The 19485-nt window shown below is 41.5% G+C and overlaps 1 protein-coding gene across 7 annotated transcripts in view; it reads left to right on the top strand.

Annotated features, from left to right (window-relative positions):
- Nucleotides 1-54: 54 nt before the first annotated feature.
- NUP98 (nucleoporin 98 and 96 precursor) overlaps nt 55-19485 on the top strand; it is a 123427-nt gene continuing 103996 nt past the window's right edge. For 3 of the 7 annotated variants that reach the window (XM_040630790.1, XM_040630791.1, XM_040630792.1), the window contains exon 1: nt 56-266. The gene's annotated coding sequence lies outside the window, so the exon portion shown is untranslated. Of the gene's footprint in view, nt 267-19485 lie in introns of all 7 variants that reach the window. The other 4 variants (XM_040630786.1, XM_040630787.1, XM_040630788.1 and 1 more) reach the window with 2 other exon arrangements.

Here is a 19485-nt window from a genome sequence, read left to right on the forward strand (position 1 = left end):
AATGACTAACAGGGCGGGCTTAGAGTGGCGGTGGCGTCTGCCAATGTGCAGACAGCGAGGGCGGAGCGCCCGGAGCGAGCCTCTGACGGCGGGCGGCGTGTGACGCAGTCGGGCCCTCTGCGCGCTGCGCCCGAAGCGGCGGTCGGTGGCGGTGGTGGTAGCGGCGGCGACGGTTTCGTGGCGGCCGCGCGCTGCTCTCTGAGCGGCGGGTGGCGGACGAGCCTAGGCCTTCACTCCTGACACTTCCCTTCCCCCGCCGCACCGCGGTAAGTCGGGAACCCGGGCGGTGGCGGCCCCGGACCAACAGGCTCCTCCTCCCCTCAGGGCGGGCGGGTGCGCGGGGCGTCCCAGGCCCTCCGCGCGGAAGTCTCGCGCCCCGGCGCGCACCTTCTGCCTTGAGGGAGGGGGCGGGGCCCGCGACCCCGCGGCCCCGAGGCCGGGCTCTTCGGGCGCTGGGAGGGAATCGAGATCGGTGGAGTCTGGGCCCCGGGGTCTCCCGTTGCAGCCTACGCGGAGGGAGCGTCCATGTATCTGGTGGTACTCATTCATTTGCCCGGCGGTGATTAGGTGGGCGGGCCCTTTGCGGGGGCAGCGTTTTAGGACCCTGAATAGGGTCTCCCCAGCACTTCCTTGACCGTCGTGCTGGATGGGCTTTAATTTGCCTTTGGCGTCTCCCTGGGGGAAATTTGCAGCCCGAGGTTGAGGGTGGGTGGCTCGGGAGTTTGTTAGCTTTTTAAAATAATATCTGAGAATTAAGGTCGGTTTAGTGGAGTAAAAGGTTATTTTCTGTCCTCACGCGTTCCGTGTAAAACTAGATGAGGAGAAAGACGAGATTTCTGGATTACTATAGCCGTAGAGACCTTAGAAGTTAAGCCAATCCCCTTACCGTCCATCACGTGCAAGTTTTATGGATGGAGAAACTGAGGTCCAGAGAAGGGACAGGTTTAGCTAGTACCTGATCTGACTCAGTCTAGAAATTTTTCTTCTGTATCATTCTCCCTGGGTGTTCCAGCCTCCCATTATTGAAAGTTCCCTTTGGGGGTCCGGGGGGGGGCATTCGGTAGTTAGAAACAGTCTTTCCGATCTGGTTGCTACCACTTCTGTTTGTGTAAGGCAGAAACTTCATTTGCGATACCCTAACCTAAACCATGAGAACTAAAAAGAAGTTGGTTTAAAAATGTCAGTGGTGTAAATGTATTGGAAACGAATCGATAAGACTACATGTCTGGCTAATTTCCAATTCCAAATCTGAAATTTTTATTTGTGTCAGCTGCTGGGGGACTCAGAAGAAAGAATCCAATTAGTGTCTCATAACAGTATTGGACTAGAAAGCAGGAAATACAGACAAGACTTAGAAAGATAGGTGTTGGTAATTTTGTGGTTCTTGTACCTTGAAACTTATGGCTCCTTTGGTACAGAATTCAAAGTATTGTAGTAGGATAAGGTGAGAAAATGAAACTGTTTGGAAGAAGAAACTAACGGGAAGAAAGAAAAGAGGGTGATCATTCCTTGTGACAGTCTTATAAATTCAGAAAGAAGTGCTTGTTAACTGGGTGACATGATATGTTTACTTGGTGGAAGAAGTTAGGATATTTGAAAAACAAAGCCAGAACTTGGACAAATTGGAGGAACTGGGAAATACTTTGATAGAATTATTATTTCACTCTTCATAAAGATTTGAGGGAGTTGAATTAAAAGTTGCCACTTTGGTCTGTTCACACTGGTCAGATGGTCACTTTGTTCTTGTTTAGATGACAAAGCAAAAACTGAAAACTAGTGTGTAAGAGCAGAAGAGTACAGTAGTCTAAACACAGAGATGTGAACAGAGTATATTTTCTGTGACATTTTCTCAGTTCAAGCATCACCCTCTTCTGGGAAGCCTTTCCTGGCATTCTGTCTCCTGCAAGCTTCCATAACACTTATTTGATACTTCTATTTATAGCACAAATCATTTTGTATTTTAGCTGTTTATCTTATTAGACTGTGGTAAAATATATTTGTCTTATCTTTTTCTTTTTTTTTTTTTTAAGATTTATTTTTTTATTTTGGAGAGAGGGAAGGAGGGAGGGAGAGAGAGAGAGAGAGTCCAAGCAGACTCCCCACTGGTGCAGAGCCGTGTGGGGCTCAATCTCAAAACCCTGAGATGATGACCTGAGCCGAAATCAAGAGTTGGATGCTTAACTGACTGAGCCACCCAGGCGCCCCGTCTTGTCTTTGTATTCAGGTTGCTTGGCACATAGTAGGCGTTCAGTGTTTATTTGAAGGGATAAACAAATATGGAACAGCTAAACCTAAAAATAGTCTATCAAGAGACTGGGTATATGCGTGCTCCTGAAATATGGCGCCTAGATAAGAGGACTCGTACCGTTCATACATTACATGGTAGTTTGGTACCTGACTTTATTTGTGTCTACTAGCTCCTAGATAGCTAAGAGCAAATAGAACTTTTACGGAACCAAATTCACAGCCTGGAAGAAATTGGGTATATTATTTTATTGTGATATTTTTATTGCGGCAATTAACCTAGGAAGTAGGGGATAGTAGTTGTGATGTTTGATTTCTAACAGAGTGCACATCTGTAATTATGCAATTTGTTGAAAGGTTAAGGGACTGAGAAATTTTTGGAGATTTAACAATATAAGTGGTAGAGGCAAGGTGTGCAAACAGCGTTTCTTGACAATTTGGTGCATTTCTTTGGGTTTGGAACTGAACCTGAGTATTTGGCATAGCAAGTCTCTAGAGAAGATTTTTCAGCCTTTGTACTGCTTATGTTTTGGGCCAGATAATTCTTTTTGTCTGGGAGCAATGTTTTGTATTGTAGGGTGTTCAGCAGTGTTCCCCACATCTACCTATTAGATATTCATAACACCTCCTCCCCAAGTTGTAACGATTAGGAAGGTCTCCAAACATTGTCACATGTCCACTGGGAGGCAAAATTGCCCTGATTGAGAGATCACTGCTTTTGAAAAATCATTACCAATATTTCAATAAAATCATACCTTTATCTTTCCTGGTGTATGCTTATAAAGTCAGATAATTAATTGCATCTTTTTTTAAAAGATTTTATTTATTTATTTATTTATTTGACAGAGAAGGAGGGGGAGAGCAAGCACAGGCGGGGGAAGCGGCAGGCAGAGAGAGAAGCAGGCTCCCTGCTGAGCAAGGAGCCCGATGTGGGGCCCTGGGGCTCGATCCCAGGACCCTGAGATCAGGACCTAAGCCAGAGGCAGCCGCCTAACCGACTGAGCCACCCAGGTGCCCCTGTTAATTGCATCTTGTTAAAAGTGTCCTTGAAAAACCCTTTAAGTTGTCAAAATCTGGTATCAGGAAGCTGAAAAGCTAAGAGTCCTAGAGTCTCTATATTTCTGTGGTAGCCTCCCTTTCTCTAGGATAGAAATCAAGGTCTTGTTTGAAAGGGGATAGGCCATTAGGAAAATAAAGCAATATCTATTTCTCTTTTTGTGGAAGAGGGCAAAAAGAGCTTGTAGTTGAATTGATGTAATTAAATGTGGTGCCGTGGGATTCCATTATCTTTCCATTTCACTGATAGAGTTGTATGCCTTGATCGGAAGTCTTGTCCCATTGTACTGACACTGAGAATTGTCATATTGAAGAGTTTGTACTTAATTCAGCGTAATTGCAGTTTTGTAGTAGAGAAATAAAAATTATTAAAATATAGCTCTAATTATCTAAGTCTGATACTAAAGTGAGTGTAAGCTGGTGCGTAGTGGGGTAATTTGGAAGATGTGAAACTGGAGTCTGGCAGACGAATTAGAGGGAGGCTATAGGAAGTCTAGTATGGCAGTTTTCAAAATTTGAGGTCTTTGGACTCCTTTGTACTTTTAAAAATTACTGAAGATTCCAGGCAGCTTTTGTTACGTGCGTTATATCTACTCATATTTACTATATAAAGTTTTAAAAGATATATTGACTTAAAAAATAATAAACTCATTTGTTAACGTAACAATTTTATGAAAAATTACTAAAGACTTCAGTGACAGGGGTGGTGGCGTTTTACATGTTTGTAAATCTCTTTGATGTCTGGCGTAGTAGATCACTGGATTTGCAGATCTTTAGCGTTCACAGTTGATCAGTTGTTTTCGTTGAAGTACGGGAAGAAAATCCCAGCCTCTTACAGATAAGTAGATGGAAAAGAGGAATGTTTTAATAACCTTTTCAGATGATGATAGGTATTCTCCTTTGACACCACACAATGTTTCTAAAGATTTGTTGCGAAATGGAATCTGAAGCCATATTATTATTATTATTTTTTAAGATTTTATTTATTTGAGAGAGGGCGAGCACTCGGGCACGCGCACAGAGCTGGAGGGATGGAGGGGTAGAGAGAGAAGCAGATCTCCTGATGATCAGGAAGCTAGATACGGAACTGGATCCCGGGACTCTGGGATCATGACTGGCGCTGAAGCAGACACTAACTGAATGAGCCAACCAGGCTCCCTGAAGCCGTATTATTGAACTTTGTACAGTGTTACGTTAAAATTCATTGGTTTGTCTTGCACTTTGGATATTTACTCATGCATGATTTTATGACATCATGCACTGGTCATTTAGAAATCATTGGTTCACTGGGTTATGTAGCTCTTCCAAATGTTGACAAATTTAATTATACAGTTGTTAACATTTCCACCCATCTCATCAGGTAAGTCTTTTAAGAATGAGCTCATAGTGGCAGACACAATTCTAATTTTCATTTCAATCTGAATAACCATAGTTTGTCATTTATTCTCTGAAGTAAAAATGGTGTTCCATGAAAAATTAGCTGGTTCAGTTTTCTACTCAGGGAGTCACACACAGTATTTTTCTTTGAGGTAGCCCTTGTATTTCCATATACAGATGTGCTCTTGAGTATTTCCCATTTCATCTCAAAGACTAATCACAGAATATTAAAAAAGGTGTACTGAAATGTCAAGAATTAATACAATCGGTAATTTTTACATCTTCATCAAAGGCATTCACGTGAAAGTGTATTTTTTGTGTGTGCTGTGTTGCAGTGAAGAATTCAGTGACTGTTTTATAGTTTGGGTCATTGTCCTGATTCATGCTCAGGCTCCAGCAGTTTTATACACCATTGCTTTTGCACCCCAGTGCTGAGGTTAGTACAGTTTAAAAAAAAAAAAAGTAAATAACGTCTTAGTATTGTTATGAAAATAGTTTTGACTTCATGGACACCCTGGAAGAGGTCTCAAGGACTTTTAGGGGCCTTCAGACCTCACTTTCAGAATCACTAATCTAGGAAGGACAGTGATTATTCACATTGGTTCATACAGCCCTAAGCTTCTTTGAAAGCACTCCGCTGCTAGGGTTCTACTGCACGTATTTCTCTTTACTTCAGCCAGAGCAGCTTCTGCTTAGGTTTGTTTTATGTATTGGGTTCCATAGCTAAAAATATTTGAAAACCACTAATCAAGGGAAGAAAGAATTGACTGAATTAGGACTCTTGTTCAGGAAGGAAACGGTTGATTCTCTATGAATGCGTGTTGCACTCACTCATCACTTCATACCTTATTTATTTCCACATGCTCCTTTGACGTAGAGACTTCTGGTATTATACACCTAACCTTTCTTGGTGAATTAAGCTTCTCAGGAAGTAGGTGAATGGATTTGTAGATTAAAAGTGACTTGTTGGGAATGAGACTAGGGATGTGAGATGAGTGGAAGAGAGTATGAATGATCTGAGTGACCTCAGTGGTGTGTGGAGTGTGTTTGTTTTTGTTGTTTACAGTGGTATTTTATGGTTGTATTAAATGTCCAGTAGAGGACACCGAAGTATTGGGAAATCATTTTATGTATGGTATTCAAGCTAGAAATTGAGCCGTCAAGGCTTAGAGCGAGGGGAAATTAATTTACATTTTTCAGACTAAAAATATTTTTAAAATATTTGTTGAAAAGGTAAACAAAAACCTTTTGGGTGTAGAGATTACTTTAAAAAATTAAAAATCTTTAAAAACAAACAAACAAACAAACCTGCTTTTGAGAAGCTGTAGTTTGAGACATCTTGGTCCTTCCGTGAAGGGCGGATAATCCCTATTCAGTTGTAGACATAGAAGTCCAAGAGGTTGAATATCATGACAAGTACAGTTACACGGTAGCAAATGGCAGGGTTTTTTAAATTCCTTTTTTAACTTTTTATTTTGAGTTAATTTTAGATTTACAGAGAATTGCAAAGATAGTAAGCAGTGGAGAGTTTTAAATACAGATTTGTCTTACTCCAAAGCTGATGTACTCTTTTCACTACTTCTGTTTGTCAAATGAAGGTTATGTTAAGGGGGTGAAAATGCTACTCAGCACTGTGAGGAAAGGAGCTCTATTAGAGAATATAGATTATTTTAAATTAATTTACACCCTAATAGAAGAAATCGAGCAAAATCCAGATGCTTTTTACTAGAGCAGCAAACAGCTCATACACTCAAGTGGCAGGTATGACAACAAATATATTGCATAACTAAAAGCAGCTGGGTGGCATTAGTTTACGTAATCAGGTTTGGAAAGGGGGAGGGGATGGGGATGTGTTTTTATACTGATAAGAGTCTGAAGGGTCTAATCTGGGACTGTGGAATAGGTGAGGCTTGAACAGCAATTTTTATTTTTTATGTTTATTTATTTTTTTATTTTAACTAATCTCTACATCCAGTGTAGGGCTCGAACTCACAACCCCGAGATCAAGAGTCGCATGTTCTACCCACTGACCCAGCCAGGCGCCCCAGCAATTTTTTTTTCTTTTTTTAAAGATTTTATTTATTATTGGGGCCTCTGCGTGGCTCAGTCAGTTAAGCGTCTGCCTTCAGCTCAGGTTGTGATCCCAGGGTCCTGGGATTGAGCCCCACGTCGGGCTCCCTGCTCACAGGGAACCTGCTTCTCCCTCTCCTCCCTGCTCATGCTCTCTCTTGTTATCTCTCCCTCTTTCAGATAAATAAATAAATGAAATCTTAAAAAATATATTTTATTATTTTTTAAAGATTTTATTTATTTGACAGGGAGAAGTAGGGAGCCCGATGCATGGCTCGATCCCAGGACCCTAGGGTCATGCCCTGAGCCGAAGGCAGACACTTAACCGAGTGAGCCATCCAGGCGCCCCAAGATTTTATTTTTTTATGTAATTGCTACACCCACCTTGGAGCTCAGACTTAAAACTGCAGGATGTAAGAGTCACACACTCCACCAACGAGCCAGCCAGGTGCCCCTGAATAGCAGTTTTTAGAAAGAAAAAGTGAGGGGCACCTGGGTATCCCAGTTTAGCAGGGAGCCTGCTTCTCCTCCCTCTGCTGCTCTCCCTGCTTGTGCTCTCTCACTCTTTCTGTCAAATTAATAAAAACTCTTTAAACAAAAGAAAAAGAAAAAGGGACATCGTTTTTAGAGAGAAAAGCGAATGTTCTAACACAGCGAATGGCTTGATCTGGGATTGATCATAGGAAGGATACAGTAAAACAAGAGGATAGTGGGTGGTTTTGCTAGGATGTGATATTAGGTGATTAAGACTAAGCTAATTTCTTGGAATTCTACCTAACTCTTCCATCCCTCTTCTATTCAAGGCAAAAATCAGCAGTTATTTTTCCATTCGGTTTAACTGTGGATGATAATTCCTGCCTATTCTAGTATTTTTGCGAAGATTAGATGAGGGGATATGAAAAAGTACTTTGTAAACTGTGAAGTACTAGTTCATTCATCTAACAATTATTTATTGTTTTTGCTCTTTACTGAGTTTGATACAAAGGAACTCAGTGAAGTGGAGAGGAAAAATTACTTCCTGGTTGTGTTAACTTTCTGTTGTCAGAGAGCAGCACGCTTGCTTAGTCATTCAGATAGCCCTTAAAGTTGGCAATTGCTGGGTTGTTACCATGTTTCAGGGTCCGTCCACTACTTTTCTGGAAGAAAACTAAGATTTTTCATCATTCCCAGAGTTCACAAAGTGCACAAAAGTTGGATGTATATCAGTTTATTAAGCTTCATTTGGGATAGTGGGGGAATACTGGACTACTGATGTCTGTTATTAAGGCTACCTCTTTCTTGTATCTGACCTTTTTTTGTTTGTTTTGTTTTAAGATTTTATCTTTCCATTTGAGAGAGTGAGATTGTGCAAGGTAGGGGGAGGGGCAAAGGGAGAGGGAAAAGTGGACTCCCTGGTGAGCTGGGAGCCGGTCGCGGGGCTCCATCCCAGGACCCCAAGATCATGGCCCGAGCCAAAGTCAGGTGGCCCCTCTTGTATCTGACTGTCTGAATTACTAATTAGAGGATCATGCGCAGAGGTACCTGGGTGGCTCAGTGGGTTAAGCACCTGACTTTTGATATGATCTCAGTTTAGGTCTTGATCCTGATCAGGGTGGTGAGTTTAAGCCATATTGGGCTCCACGCTGGGTGTGGAGCCTACTTAAAAAGAAGATCAGCACAAAGAACAAAGTAAATTATTTAAGGGCATTGTCTATTTCTGTATAGGATATTTCGTTTTAATTTTTTCTTTCTAAATATGTCTTACCAAAAAAAAAATTGCAGTGAGTATAAGTACATCCGTCCATAAAGAAAGTGGTTAATCTTTGCAGGAAAGTTCATCTAGGACACGTAGATTGTCATTCCTTAAGAGTGAGCAGTTACCTTTCTGATGATTAGAACTGTAGTGTTTGCCAGAGAAGTATCTCTTTCCCTCCCTGATAGTGCTGGATTAATACTGCCAAGTTTTGGTTTTATAGCTTCCTTATTTATAGTGAATGCAAAGTCATTTTTCCCTTTAGTTTAGTCAGTGTTCTTTCTTTAGGAGCTCTAGGCTCTATACGCACAGCTAATAGTCAAAAGTAGCTTTGTGATCATGCTCAATTTCACCATTTGTAAAATAGGGATAAAATTCCTACCTCTTTGGATTCTTGGGAGGTTTATATGAGATAATTTGTAAAATATACTTAGGCCAGTGCCTGGGATGTAGTAAGAATTCAAATGTTAGCTAGTATTTCAGTTTGGGCCAGGTTAATATATTTAAAAGGATAAAGACTTGAATGTATGATATGCCTTTGAACTTGAATGGATTTAGAAGTTCCACACATAGCAATCTCTAGGATTATTTCCTCCTTTTTTTTTTTTTTTTTTTTTTTAAGAGAGAGGGGGAGATTGCTAGCATGAGTGGGGAAGGGGCAGAGGGAGAGAGAATCTTGAGCAGGCTCTATGCCCAACACAGAGCCCAACACAGGCCCAGTCTCTCAACCCCAAGGGCATGACCTGAGCCAAAATCAAGAGTCATATGCTCTACCAACTGAGCTAGCCAGGCACCCCTACCTTTTTTTTTTTTTAATGGAAGAACAGAGTTAGTCCAGATTATCTGCATCCTCTAGATCTTTTTTGTTGTTTTGTTGCTGGTAATAGAAGAAATAAACATGATGGAAAAGTTTGGGTCCTTTGAATTCTTTGTCCCATATATCATTTACCTTCCTTTCTCCAGAGGCAACCACTTTCATGTATTTTTTCTAGTCTCCCTCTTTACTCTTACTATGTATATACATATCCGTAAATAAGAGTGTATTGTCTTTTCTATTTTACATAATCTGCCAAATGTATCTTTTTGCAATTTGCTTTTTTTTCATTAAACATCTTTTACTTGAAATAACTCTCTAGGGTAACTTTGTCCAAATGTTCTGGTGGTGTCCTATTCTTGATACCATATCCTGGGTACATAAGTAGCAGAGTGCTCTGGTTTACTTCTTTAGTTGGATAATTTAAGGTTAATGATATCTACTTAATGAACTGGTAAGTACGTTTGTTATATACTTATCATATGAGGGAAGCTGGGTTTTGGTGGTAAAATACAAGGCCAGATAGGATAGGTACACAAATACCCATTCTTGCCTGTGTACCGTATTTATCCTGGTGGTCATTTCCTCTTTTTTCTTTCTAGTCCTCCGAGGACCAGTTCACATTCTAAATCCCCACAAATTTTTCCTCATATTTCCCGCTAACATTCTGACCTAATTTTGACTTCCTGTTGTGCTTCCTGGCACTTACTGCTCTTCCAGTTTTAAACATGTGGATCCTAGCTCTGATTATATCAGAAGGTACAAACTCAAAATCTGTTGGGGCCAGGCAGCTGATGGAAATGAGTGATGCTGGGTGGGTATTGTGGCACATTGGAGATTACATTTTACCAAAGGGCAGGGGGGGAGAGGGAGGAACACACAGTTGCTACTAAACTCCAGACTATCACTGAATGATTACAGTCCCTAGTTGGCTTAATCATTAGTTTTTTTATGAGAGGCCCAAAATCTGTTTTTCTTTTTTTTCTTTTTTTTTTTTTTTTAGTAAATAGATAATGTAATTTATTTTATTTTTTTTTTATTTTTATTTTTTAATGATTTTTTATTATATTATGTTAGTCACCATACAGTACATCCCCGGTTTCCGATGTAAGGCTCAATGATTCATCAGTTCTGTATAACACCCAGTGCACCATGCAATACGTGCCCTCTTTACTACCCATCACCGGTCTATCCCATTCCCCCACCCCCCTTCCCTCTGAAGTCCTCAGTTTGTTTCTCATAGTCCATAGTCTCTCATGTTTCATTCCCCCTTCTGATTACCCCCCCTTTCTTTATCCCTTTCTTCCCCTACCGATCATCCTAGTTCTTATGTTCCATAGATGAGAGAAATCATATGATAGTTGTCTTTCTCTGCTTGACTTATTTCACTTAGCATTATCTCCTCCAGTGCCGTCCATGTTGTAGCAAATGTTGAGAACTCGTTCTTTCTGATAGCTGAGTAATATTCCATCGTATATATGGACCACAACTTCTTAATCCAGTCATCTGTTGAAGGGCATCTCGGCTCCTTCCATGATTTAGCTATTGTGGACAATGCTGCTATGAACATTGGGGTGCATATGGCCCTTCTCTTCACTACGTCTGTATCTTTGGGGTAAATACCCAGTAGTGCAATGGCTGGATCATAGGGTAGCTCAATTTTTAACTTTTTAAGGGACCTCCACACTGTTTTCCAGAGTGGCTGTACCAACTTGCATTCCCACCAACAATGTAGGAGGGATCCCCTTTCTCCACATCCTCTCCAACAATTGTTGTTTCTTGCCTTGTCTATTTTTGCCATTCTAACTGGCGTAAGGTGGTATCTCAGTGTGGTTTTGATTTGAATTTCCTTGATGGCTAATGATTTTGAACATTTTTTCATGTGTCTGTTAGCCATTTGTATGTCTTCATTGGAAAAGTGTCTGTTCATATCTTCTGCCCATTTTTTGATTTGTTTATTTGTTTCTCGTGTATTGAGTTTGAGAAGTTCTTTGTAGATCTTGGATACCAGTCCTTTATCTGTAGTGTCATTTGCAAATATATTCTCCCATTCCGTGGGCTGCCTCTTAGTTTTTCTGACTGTTTCCTTGGCTGTGCAGAAACTTTTAATCTTGATGAAGTCCCATAAATTCATTTTATCTTTTGTTTCTCTTGCCTTTGGGGATGTGTCATGAAAAAGGTTGCTTTGGCCGATGTCATAGAGGTTGCTGCCTATGTTCTCCTCTAGAATTTTGATGGATTCCTGTCTCACATCGAGGTCTTTCATCCATTTGGAGTTTATTTTTGTGTATGGTGTGAGGGAGTGGTCAAGTTTCATTCTTCTGCATGTAGCTGTCCAATTTTCCCAGCACCATTTATTGAAGAGACTGTCTTTTTCCCACCGGATGTTTTTTCCTGCTTTATCAAATATTAGTTGCCCAAAGAGCCGAGGGTCCATTTCTGGGCTCTCTATTCTGTTCCATTGGTCTATGTGTCTGTTTTTGTGCCAGTACCATGCTGTCTTTGTGATCACAGCTTTGTAGTACAGCTCGAAATCCGGCATTGTGATGCCCCCAGCTTTGTTTTTCCTTTTCAACAGTTCCTTGGAGATTCGGGGCCTTTTCTGTTTCCATACAAATTTAAGGACTATTTGTTCCAGTTCTTTGAAAAATGTCCTCGGTATTTTGATCGGGATAGCATTGAAAGTGTAGATTGCTCTGGGTAGCATGGACATTTTAACTATGTTAATTCTTCCCATCCATGAGCATGGAATATCTTTCCATCTTTTTATGTCTTCCTCAATGTCTTTCAAGAGTGATTTATAGTTTCTAGAATATAGGTCCTTTACGTCTCTGGTTAAGTTAATTCCAAGGTAACGTATGGTTTTTGGTGCTATTGTAAATGGGATGGATTCCCTAATTTCTCTTTCTTCGGTCTCGTTATTCGTGTATAGAAATGCAACTGATTTCTGAGCATTGATTTTGTATCCCGCCACGTTACTGAATTGCTCTATAACTTCTAATAGTTTGGGAGTGGCTTCTTTTGGGTTTTCCATATAGAGTATCATGTCATCTGCAAAGAGAGACATTTTGACTTCTTCTTTGCCAATTTGAATACCTTTGATCCCTTTTTGTCGTCTGATTGCTGTTGCAAGGACTTCTAGTACTATGTTGAATAATAGTGGCGAGAGTGGGCATCCTTGTCGAGTTCCTGATCTTAAGGGAAAGGCTTCCAGCTTTTCCCCATTGAGAATAATATTTGCAGTAGGCTTTTCATAGATGGCTTTTATGAGATTGAGAAATGTACCTTCTATTCCTACACTCTGAAGGGTTTTAATCAGGAAAGGATGCTGTATTTTGTCAAATGCTTTTTCGGCATCGATTGAGAGGATCATATGGTTCCTGAGTCTTTTCTTGTTGATATGATGTATCACGCTGATTGATTTGCGAATATTGAACCACGCTTGCATCCCAGGTATGAATCCCACTTGATCGTGATGGATAATCCTTTTAATGTACTGTTGGATTCTATTAGCAAGTATCTTGTTGAGGATTTTGGCGTCCATATTCATTAGGGAAATCGGTCTGTAATTCTCCTTTTTGAGGGGGTCTTTGCCTGGTTTGGGGATCAAGGTAATATTGGCCTCATAGAATGAGTTTGGTAGCTTTCCTTCTGTTTCTATTTTTTGAAATAGCTTTAGGAGAATAGGTATTATTTCTTCTTTGAATGTTTGGTAGAATTCCCCAGGAAAACCGTCCGGGCCTGGAGTTTTGTTATTTGGAAGGTTGTTTATCACTGACTCAATTTCTTCATAATTAATTGGCCTGTTTAAGGAATCAATTTCTTCCGGTTTCAATCTTGGTAGTTTATAGGTTTCCAGGAAGGATTCCATCTCTTCCAGATTGCTTAGTTTATTGGCATATAGCTGTTGATAAAAATTTCTAATAATCCTTCCAATTTCAATGGTGTTCGTCGTGACCTCTCCTTTTTCATTCATAATTTTAATAATCTGGGTCCTTTCTCTTTTCTTTTGGATAAGTCTTGCCAGTGGTCTGTCAATTTTATTGATTCTCTCAAAGAACCAGCTTCTAGTCCTGTTGATCTGCTCTACTGTACTTCTGGTTTCTGCTTGATTGATTTCAGCTCTAATTTTGGTCAACTGCTTCCTCGTGCGTGGATTAGGCCTGTCCCTCTGTTGCTGTTCCAGCTTCTTGAGGTGAGAATATAAAAACTGCATTTTAGATTTTTCTATTCTTTTGAGTGAGGCTTGGATGGCTATGTATTTCCCCCTTAGGACTGCCTTTGCAGTATCCCATAGGTTTTGGACTGTTGTATTTTCATTCTCATTGGTCTCCATAAATTGTTTAATTTGATTTTTGATTTCCTGGTTTATCGAGTCATTCCTGAGCAGGATGGTTCTTAGTCTCCAAGTGTTTGAGTTTCTTCCAAATTTTTCCTTGTGGTTGAGTTCCAATTTCAGAGCGTTGTGGTCTGAGAATATGCAGGGGATAATTTCAATCTTTTGGTATCGGTTGAGACCTGTTTTGTGTCCCAGAACATGGTCTATTCTTGAGAATGTTCCATGGGCATTAGAATAGAATGAGTATTCTTTGGTTCTGGGGTGTAGTGTTCTATATATATCTATGAGGTCCAACTCGTCGAGTATGGCATTCAAAGCCTTTGATTCTTTGCTTAGTTTTTGCCAGGGTGTTCTGTCTATTTCTGAGAGTGGAGTGTTGAGGTCCCCTACTATTAATGTATTTTTATTTATATGTCTCTTTATTCTGGTTAAGAGTTGGCTTGTGTATCTTGCTGCTCCCCTGTTGGGGGCATATATATTTATAATTGTCATATCCACTTGTTGAATACTTCCCTTAAGAATAATATAGTGCCCTTCTGCATCTCTAACTATAGTCTGTAGTTTAAAATCCAATTTATCTGATATGAGAATTGCTACCCCAGCTTTCTTTTGAGGTCCATTTGCGTGAAAGATGGTACTCCATCCCCTTACTCTCAGTCTGAATGCATCTTTGGGTTCGAAATGAGTCTCTTGTAGACAGCAAATGGATGGGTCATTTCTTTTTATCCAATCTGCAACCCTGTGGCGTTTTATGGGATGGTTCAAACCATTTACATTAAGACTGATTACTGAGAGATATGATTTTAATGTTGCCATGTTGCCAGTAAAGTCTTTGTTTGTATTGGCTGTGACTTTCTGTTCTGTATCACTCTTGGGGCCTTTTTACTTTTATAGAACCCCCCGTAATATCTCCTGTAGGGCTGGTTTCGTGGTTACAAAATTGGTTAGTGACTGGCGATTCTGAAATGTCTTTATTTCTCCATCAATTCTGAATGACAGCCTTGCTGGATAAAGGATCCTTGGCTGCATGTTTTTCTCTGAAAGAGCTTTAAATATGCTCCCCCAACCCTTTCTCTCATTCCAGGTCTGTGTAGACAGGTCTGACGTAATTCTGATGCTTTTGCCTTGGTACGTGAGAAATTTCTTTGCCCTGGCCGCTTTCAATACTGTATCCTTGCATCTAATATTTGCGAATTGCACTATGACGTGACGTGGCGTAGGTTTGTCGTGGTTGAGCTTGGGAGGGGTCCTCTCTGCCTCTTGGACACGAATGTTTGTTTCCCTTGCTAGATTAGGGAAGTTTTCAGCTACAATTTGTTCAAATATCTCTTCTAGACCTCTGTTTTTCTCCACCCCCTCGGGGATGCCGATGATTCTAACATTGGATCGTTTCATTGAGTCAGTAATCTCCCGTAACCTACATTCGTGGGCGTGGATTTTTTTAAGACCATCTTCTATTTTCATTTTTTCCTCTATTAACCCATCCTCCAATTCACTAACCCGTTCCTCTGCTTCTGCGACCCTGGCCGTCAGAGCCTCTAGTTTTGCCTGCATTTGGCTCATAGAATTTTTAATTTCTGTCAGATTCGCTCTCATTTCTGTCCTTAGGGATTCTATATTCTCAGTAACCTTTTCGTTAATAGTTTTTTCAATTCTACTCATCATTTTGACCATCGTTACTCTGAATTCCATTTCTGATAATTTGGTTACATCCATATCCATTATTTCTGTGGCAGAGGCCACAGAATCACTGTCTTTTCTTTGCTGGGGGGGGCTTCTCCTTCTTGTCATTCTGATGAAGAGAGGTTGCGGGGTTTCCAGAGCCCAAATTATTGACTGGGTCCCAGGCCGTGCCCCTTGTTTTATAGGGATCTTAGGGATGTGGGCTTCTTCTTTAAAGATTTTATTTATTTATTTATGTGGCAGCCAACCAGCGAGAGAGGGAACAGAAGCAGGGGAGTGGGAGAGGAAGAAGCAGGCTCCCAGCGGAGGAGCCCGATGAGGGACTCCTTTCCGGAACGCCGGGATCACGCCCTAAGCCGAAGACAGGCGCTCAATGACTGCGCCACCCAGGCGCCCGGGTTGTGGGCTTCTTGATTTTTCAGCCTGCCTTCTGGGGGAGGGGCCTGCCGCGCCAATACTCAGGCAACCCTGTTTGGGTAGAGTCTCCGTGTCCCCTGCGAGGGGGGATGGGGATGGGCACTCTCTGAGCCGGTATTTCCAGGCTTTTGTTCTCTGGCGGCTTTCCCTGGCGGTTTGCTGTGCCTCTTCTGAGAGTCAGAGCAGCAGCGGCCAAATTTCAGCCTCTGTCACGGAACAGAAGGATTGCGGCCCGTTCTCTACTAATGTTCTGGCCACTTTAACTCTGTTTCTGTTGGTGCTGCTCAACCCTGTGCTTCCTTTTTTCTACTAATGTTCTGGCCACTTTAACTCTGTTTCTGTTGGTGTTGCTCAACCCTGCAGCGTCCCGGGATGTGCGCCCCACACCCGGCGTCCCAGCCCTCACTTCCAGGGCCGGCCCGTCTCTGTCCTTTGTGTTTCTAATGCCGCCAGCCACCAGCCGCCCGGCGCGCGCTCCGGAAGCTCCCGGTCTCAGTCTGGATCCAGTGAGCGCACCGGGATTCCGGTGTTCCGCGAGATGCCTGGTGGCGCGCACCCGGCTCACGGTCTCAGTCTGCTGTTTTGCGGGTGCCGACCTCGAGCCCGCCCGCTCCCCCGTGCAGGTGGCTGCCGCTTCCCGGCGCCAGAACGTGGCGGCTCCTCCCTTCCGTATCTTCCGATATCTGTGCACAGTTCATGGCTCCCCGCTTCGTACCTCAATACTCAGCGCTGGAGATGTTCATTTGTAGAGATCCAGATGCGTCTTCCTGCGTCTCAGGCTGGTTCCGTGGTTGTTTAGGCTGGTCTGGTACCTATCCAGCTCGACTCGGAGGACCGGCTGAAAACGGTGTCTCCTACTCCTCCGCCATCTTAACTCCTCCCCTCCCCAAAATCTGTTTTTCTGACATAGACCTGTTTTAAATGTTATCAGCTAGTTTGCGATAATATATACACATACATAAACATTTCTACGTACATGCATACATATATATGTGAAATATACCATATATGTAACAGACCAAACAACTGTTTGCTGGTTCTATCCAGCTATTTTGTGATCTCTTCCTTTTTACAAACTCTTAATTAAATGACAAATTCTACCAAGAATCTCCCCTTACACGGTTTCCTTTTGTTCTGAGATTTCATCACACTTGATTTTAAGTTAGAAGTTACTTTTTTTTTTTTAAGATTTTATTTATTTATTTGACAGAGAGATAGCCAGCGAGAGAGGGAACACAAGCAGGGGGAGTGGGAGAGGAAGAAGCAGGCTCCCAGCAGAGCAGGGAAGCCCGATGCGGGCTCGATCCCAGAACCCCGGTATAACGCCCTGAGCCGAAGGCAGACGCTTAACGACTGAGCCACCCAGGCGCCCCTGAAGTTACTTTTATAATAACCTGATCATACAGCCTTTGTTTAAAAAACACATTAGTGGTTATTGTCATTAGTTTAGAAAATGAATACACTTGACCAACAAGGGTTTGATCTGCACATGTCCACTTACTTGTGGAATTGTTTCAATAAATACGGTACAGTAGAATAAATGTATTTTCTTTATGACCTTCTTAATAACATTTCTGTAGCTCACTTTAATAATGCAGTACATAATGTACGTAACATACAAAATATGTGTTAATCAGCTATTTATGTTATTGGTAAGGCTTCTAGTCAACAGTGGGTTATTAGGTACTTAAGTTTTGGGGGCACCAGAAGTTCTAATACCTGCTGCATTGTTTAAAGGTCAACTGTATATGTTTCAGACCCTTTGTTAGTTTCTGGGATAGTAAACAAATGATACTGTCTCTATCCTGGAGAAGTTCATTGTGTATTGGGGAGGGTTGGAGGTTTCAAAGGTTGAGCGCCTTGGGAAGCAGACTCTGAATTAGAGATAGTCTTGCATGAGTTTTATTACAGAGTGCTTTGGGATCACCACCTTGGGAGAGAAGAGGAATGGGCTGAGGGAGAAATTGAGTTGTGATATTATCTTAATGAAGGGCTCAGCCAATCCCGAGGAGAATGTGAAGCTGGGAACAGCCTTTAGAATTAGCTTAAGTTGGAAGGAGTTGAAGGGGCCTGATTTTGCATATGGGCTATCCTAGGAAGAGGATATGACACTGGGTAAGACACCTTTTCGGTGGAGGCAGTTCTGAAGAGGATCAACAGCTGAGGGTTATCTTTTGGTAGTACTTTCAGCAGCTGGGACTACAAATCCTTCTCTCTTAAAGGTAGATTTGTGTAGTTGGTATTAACACAGTGTCCACCATAAAGAATCAGAGTCAAGATGATTACTTATAAACAAGTCATCATGTGCTATGTAAGTTTAGAGGAATGACTGACTAATTGCTAGAGAGAGTTATGAAAGCTTATGGAAGGGATGACATTTGAGCTTAAGCTAGGTTTTTGTTTTTTTGGTTTTTTTTTTTTTAAGATTTTATTTGACAGAGAGCACACGTGCACACATGAGCAGGAAGGAGCAGAGGAGGGGCGCCTGGGTGGCACAGTCGTTAAGCGTCTGCCTTCGGCTCAGGGCGTGATTCTGGCGTTACGGGATTGAGCCCCACATCAGGCTCCTCCTCTATGAGCCTGCTTCTTCCTCTCCCACTCCCCCCTGCTTGTGTTCCCTCTCTCGCTGGCTGTCTCTCTGTCAAATAAATAAATAAATAAATCTTTAAAAAAAAAAAAAAAAAAAGGAAGGAAGGAGCAGAGGGAGAGGGAAAGAATCTCAGGCAGACTGCACTGAGTGTGGAGCCCGAGGCAGTGCTCGATTTCATGACCCTGAGATTAGGAGCGGAACCAAAATCAAGAGAGACGCTCAACTGACTGAACCATCCAGGCACCCCTTGAACTAGGTTTTGAAGAATGAATTAGTAGGTTTAGAAGGGGAAAGTATAGAGAATGGGGCATTTTTCATTGTGTCACCGACATTTCATAGCATAGTCAAGAAAGTGATCTGTTTGAAGGGCAAAGGGTTAACTGTATTAGCCATTCTTTAATTTCTAGCAATTATGATAAAAATCATGAGGCTGTTCCCAAAATCTTGGTTTGTTTTCATGGTAATATTTAAAAAAAAAAAAACCACTTAAATCCCAGTATGATCAGCCTTGAGACTAAGCCAAGCTCATCATGGCCAGAACCCCAAAAAGATAGGCTGAGCTTGCGTGAGAAGCTTTTTTTCCAGGAGTCCAAATTGAATTTGGTCCTTGGCGTTGTCCCTTGTTCTTGGGTCTGGAACAGATGAAATGAATTTCCTTAATACTAAACGTGTTCTTGTTTGTTGCTTAGTATGTTCCCTCCTAGGATTGAGGGTGGCCATGGGAAGTCAGAAGATAGATTAAACTGGGGCTCTACCACTTATTACTTCTTTGACCTTGGGAAACTTGATAAACACTTGATCCTGTTTTCTCATCCTTAAAATACAGGTAGTGATGTATAATACCATCATTTTAGGATTGTTGAGATAATGTATAAGAGCTTATGAACTGTTAAGTGTTTCCTAGGATATTTTATTACTACTTAAAATCCCTTTGTGAAATATGTGTTATGTTAGGTTTTTATGTTAGGATAAGATTTTAAAACTTTTTTTAATTTTTAATTTTTTTAAAGATTTTATTTATTTGAGAAAGTGAGTGAGAGAGAATGAAAGAGGGAGAGACCACGAGTTGGGGAGGAGCAGAGGGAAAGAGACAAGCAGACTCCGTGATGAGCACGGAGCCTGATGGAGGGCTTGATCTCACAACCCTGAGATCATGACTTGAG

This window comes from Ursus maritimus, unplaced genomic scaffold, assembly GCF_017311325.1.
Source record: "Ursus maritimus isolate PB19 unplaced genomic scaffold, ASM1731132v1 scaffold_16, whole genome shotgun sequence".
NCBI classification, from domain to species: Eukaryota; Metazoa; Chordata; class Mammalia; order Carnivora; family Ursidae; genus Ursus; species Ursus maritimus.